The 5,515-nt window shown below is 39.6% G+C and overlaps 1 pseudogene; it reads right to left on the bottom strand.

Moving 5' to 3' along the window:
- Positions 1-532: 532 nt before the first annotated feature.
- On the bottom strand, positions 533-3,000 carry LOC127119267 (heat shock 70 kDa protein 16-like; annotated as a pseudogene).
- Positions 3,001-5,515: the final 2,515 nt, after the last annotated feature.

The raw sequence follows: 5,515 nt of genomic DNA, 5'->3' as shown, positions 1-5,515 counted from the left end.
ACAAGTGTGAAAAGGGCTCCCTAGGAGTACCTAGGACGTGATGGGTGCCTAACACCTTCCCATTGCGTAATTTACACCTTACCCAGACTCTCTGATCTTTTTATTAGTTTTCTACGTGTAAAACTTCTTAGGCTTTTGTTCGCTTTTTAGCCAGTCCTTTGGATAAATAAAAGTGCGGTGGCGACTCAAATTCATTGTATGCTTTGCTTATGGTTTAATCAATAAATCATATAGCGACGAATACACCGCTACAGGATGGTAACAGGAATCCTTTGGTCTTCAGGAAAAAGTCCCATATCCATGAAGTACTCCTTCTGATTGATATCCTCCAATATATCCAAGCACTTCTCAAAAGGCTGCTGACAAAGTGATCCAGGGATGACCTGAAGCACCAGCGGCGAACCCTTACAACCTTTCACTATCTCGCGAACAAGATTTTTATCAGGCATGTATGAGCTGTCGTGATTCAATTGCGCGAAATGATGGAAAAGGGCCATTGTAGGATCATGATCGAGCGGATCCAACTGGAATGCTGTTTGAGGTCTAGGAATTTTTCCTCATGCAAATCTGATGTCTTCACATATTTTATACTATCCCGGATTTTTCACTAGATCTTGTACAGAATTTAGCAAATCATTTGCAATGCTGCTTAAAGTTCTGGCAATGCAACTTCCCACCAACAACTGACCATTGAAGATAAGTGGATTTCTTGCAGAGAGTAATGATCTGAGATTTCCAAGAGAAACTTCGCTGAGTGCACGATTACAAGTAATAGAAAGCAGCCTGCCGTTGAAATTCCAATCAGAAAGGCAAGCAGATACAGTATGGCTGATAGCAGAGGCAGAATCAGAGCATGGTTCCATCACAACGTTGAGAATTCTCTTCTGCAACTTCCAATCACTATCAACAAAATTTCCGGTGTCAGACAGAAACGTCCTGGTACTAGGGCCGCACAATAATCCTTCCATATGTTAACCGAAGGGTCGGAACCAGAACTGCTTATGCTATTGTATCCATTCAGAAACGTTGAATTTGTGTTATGAGACAGGCAATCATCCATTGTGAGTCTCTTAGAATTCTGCGAAGAGCTCCTTAAAGCTTTGAGTTTAGCCTTAGTTGATTCTGTCAGACTCATGTAGCTTGGTACATCTTTTTCCTCTCTTGCTTCCGCCATAACAGTAGTATTGCTGAATGGCATAATAGATGGAGATCCAGATGTACATGAAGATGATATCACGCTATCGTTATTCATGTATTCGGAGTTTATAGTGGAAGAGGATGGAGTTTGCTGACAAATTTTAAAAGATGAAATCCTAGTTGTCATGCCACTCCGTTTTGTTTGAAAAATAGGAACAAGCTCTTCACTCTTCCTGTTTGACATTGGAATCTCCCACGGCTTGTTCGCCATCCAGCGTTCTAACAAACCATTTCCTAAGCTCTTGTTGTCGCGATTGTGATGATGCTTGAGAGGAGTAGCTGATTTTGAGTTCGGACCAACACTCATTCTCGAATGTGCGAAAGAGAGTATGCCATTGCTCTATCCTGTTGGGCTAACTGGAGTTCTTTTTCATGGGCTTCACAAATCTCTGCCATTGTCATTCCACCATAGATACTCTCATTCACCGGAATAGGAAGCTTTCTGTTAGCTTTATCTTTTTTTGAACAATCAGCAGAACTTTATGGAGAATCGGACTGATTGTTACTATCTTCAGCGCCATTGGCAACAAAATTGGTACTATCTGATGTTTCAGACTCGGGATCAACATCCATTGCATCATAATTTGAATGATCATCATTCGCGTGATCTGTGATCAATGTGGCTGATTCAATACTGAAAATGCCGTGCAGATTTAGTTGAACTCGAACTTTAACTCTTGTCTTACTGCCATGAGATTCTGGCAAAGGAACAATCATGAAGGAACTAATTTTGGGACTTATTCCAGGTGGTAGTTCATTATGATTCGGATAGAAAGCTTCCAAATGGAAAAAACTAGTCCGTTGGAGTTGTAGAACTGCAGTACTTGGAATCAATTGGCCTTTTGGGAAAATTACACCATTTGATCCTACAGAAATTGGACCTTCATCGGATGAAAGTCCATATGAAAAAGAACTAATATCCTGGACCTCATAGTCTCTCACACGGTATACGAGACTGAGCATAGCATACTGTAGAGCACAACCACGAGCTACACACTCACTTGCATTCAGCTTTCGACGAGGCTCTCTTTTGAATAGAGAGGTTAATAATGTACTTACAGCTGGAATCCTAGAACCTGAACCAACTAGTTCTACAGAAACAATCTTCTCTGCATTCAAGCCTGCTTCAAGTAATGCTTGGCTGCAAGGTTTAGAAATTCTCTCCAATAATCCCGATGCGAGACTCTCAAATTCTTCCCGTGTGATAAAGCCCTTAACATCTTTCTCATCCATCAAACACTCAATATTTAGCGGTGCCTCTGGATTTGCACTCAAAACTTTCTTCAATTTCTCACATGCTGCACGCAGCCTAATGCATGCCTTGGCATTAGAATACACATCAATGTTGTATTGTTCCTTGAATTTTTCCGCAAAAATGAGTAAATAGAACCTCGTTAAAGACCCTCCCACCTAAACTCCTGTCAAAAGTATGGGAAAGTATCTTCATTTGCCCGAACTGAAACGCTGCAATGCAGACCTGAGTATCACATTGACCAATGTCGATAAATGCAACATATGTTGAACCCTCGCTTTGAAAATTCGTTTTGTAAATTCCATAACTAAGGGCAGTTGCAGTACAATCATGGATCAATCTCAAAGGCTTTAAACCAGCAATTTTTGCCGTATCAAGATAAGCTCGTCTCTGCAAGTCGGTGAAGTATGACGGGATACCAATAACACAATCCCAAACAGGTGCCTCCAAATCTTTTTCTGTCATAGCAAGTGTTCTTGTGTTGCAGGTTTGAGGTCTGTTTAGATGCCGGCTATCAAAGGGTGAAGGTCCTTTATCTAAAGAGATGCAAGTAACAATAACAAGCTGAATCATCCATGGCTTATCTTTTGGAAATGGAAGGTTAGAAGGATCCTATCGAGTGCTTCAGTGAGAGGTGAAAAGTCATAATGAGCATTGACTTTAAGCATCCATTGAATAGTTTCACGACGAGGTTGAGAGAGAGAGAAGCGAAATCCACGGCCTTTTCTCAAATCCTCGTAGTCACCAAGTTCCTCTATTATAGCCCTCATGTGCTGTCATAGAAGAAACTCTTTTTGAGAATTTTGACAATTGACCTTCAACCTTCTGTGTAATTTTCTCAGTTGCACGTATTGACTATAAATGCCTATCAACTAACTCAGTTGCTTTTGAAAGCCTTAATTTAGGGCCAACTGAATCCAGCATAGATAGTTGTTCTTCAAAACTCATCTTAAAACTTGCAACCAATATATCAGCTAACTTGTGAACAGGAACGTTGTCCAAAAGGACTTTGGTTCTTCCACCGGTTTTTTGTTTCAGCTCCAGAACAGAAATAAGCTTCGTTGCCGTTGCTTTGAATTGGAGAGACAACATTATGTAATATGGGGAATTGATCTTTGAGAAGAATCTGCATGCAACCTGTTATGCTGTTCCTGTGCAGTATCAACACTTGGCTGATGAAATCCAGGAAGACCGTAATAGTTTACAGTGGAATTAGGCCTGCTAAGTTCATCTTGACGAGTTATAGGCCTTGAGTTTATATGGGGGACTGACTGCAAATTATCATCAGGCCAAACTGATTGTTGTTTGCTGCTATCATTGGGTAAAGGTCCTTCGTTTGGCAATGAACGTTCAGTATTCCGGGAACTTAGACCACTTCATTCCTCTTGAATACCAACTTCACTACTAGAAGTTTCAGCCACAGCAGACTGCATAAGTGCACTCCGGCTCCCACTTTGAAGAGATGGAAATCCACTAAAACTATCTGAACCATCTAGCATATTGAGACCAGAATTCCTCGCATGAAAATCTTCCATTGGTACATCTCTTTACTCAGAATTCATTTGCTGCAAGTTCTCCATATTTAGTCCACTATTAATACCAGGAACAATTGAACCAAACATATTTTCCTTGAATATCTTGTCTAGAAACTGAATTTGCATCATTTAGGTTAGTTTGATCTAACATTGCAGCATAGTGATGAGCTGGAAATGCATTAACGTTGGTTGATATGGATGATAATGATTGTTTGAATGAACGAAGGAATCGAACTATGAATGAGTATGTGGAAATTATTGAATATGAATGAATTTTTTTTTCAATGTGAATGAAGACAATATGAATGTAAATTTGGAATGTGAAAAACGTAAAAAAAATATGAAATAGTAAACATGAACATGAATGAATGATATGAAGGTGAATGAAGAAAGAATGCAAACGAGTGATTGATGGGGAAAAATTTTCAGGGCCAAAATTGGGGTATGACAGTTGCCCCTATTTAAACATCCCCCACTAGAGGAAAATGAAATAGCATTTTTCATCGGATCGCAGTAGGGGATGGTTAAATACCATGGAGACCCAGATTTTGAACCTGAAAAATGAAAATTGTATGATATGATATGCATGGATGCAGGACTCTTTATTTTTTTGAATTTATCTGTTAGGGACACAGTGAATCCTTTAACAGGAGATGCTACTAGACAGACCCATCTGTGGGGAATACTGATGATCCACAGGGAGACAGACAAATAGGGTAAAACCAAACTCGCTGGGGATAACAATCCTGGTGGAGAATCAGACACACACTAGAGAGTACTCAAAGTGAAATTCGATGAGCGACACTTAGAATACAAGAGATTTCGCCAATAAGTTCACACATGACTCACTAAACCCGAATAAGAAAAATTTCTACAACATGTTCATACATGACCTGATAACACTGAAACAATCATAGAGAAAGATTCTTCAAAACAGGTTCATACATGACCTGGTAATACTAGAATAAAGGCTCAACAACAACGGGTTCATACATGACCTGACAATTCTGGGGAATACCACGAAGTTCTGACAGCAAGTTCAAACATGACTTGACAACAAATAGAAAACTCAAAAAGAGTGTATCAACAAGTTCATACATGACCTGATGACAAACTGGAACATTTAGAGAAAATTTCCACAACAAGTTCATACATGACTTGACAACATTGGAACAAAAAGTTCAGCAACAGGTTCATACATGACCTGACAACACTGAAATAAAGGCTCAACAGCAACGGGTTCATACATGACCTAACAATGCTGGAGAATATCAAGAAGTTCTGACAGCAGGTTCAGACATGACCTAACAAACTCAGAAAAATTCCAAAAGAGTATATTAACAGGTTCATACATGACCTGATGACAAACTTGAACATTTTGAGAAAATTTCCACAACAAGTTCATACATGACTTGACAACATTGGAACAAAAGGTTCAGCAACAGGTTCATACATGACCTGATAATACTGGAATAAAGGCTCAACATCAACGGGTTCATACATGACCTGACAATGCTGGAGAATATCAAGA

Source organism: Lathyrus oleraceus, chromosome 2, assembly GCF_024323335.1.
Source record: "Lathyrus oleraceus cultivar Zhongwan6 chromosome 2, CAAS_Psat_ZW6_1.0, whole genome shotgun sequence".
Taxonomy (NCBI): domain Eukaryota; kingdom Viridiplantae; phylum Streptophyta; class Magnoliopsida; order Fabales; family Fabaceae; genus Lathyrus; species Lathyrus oleraceus.
This window is presented reverse-complemented; position numbering and strand designations above follow the sequence as displayed.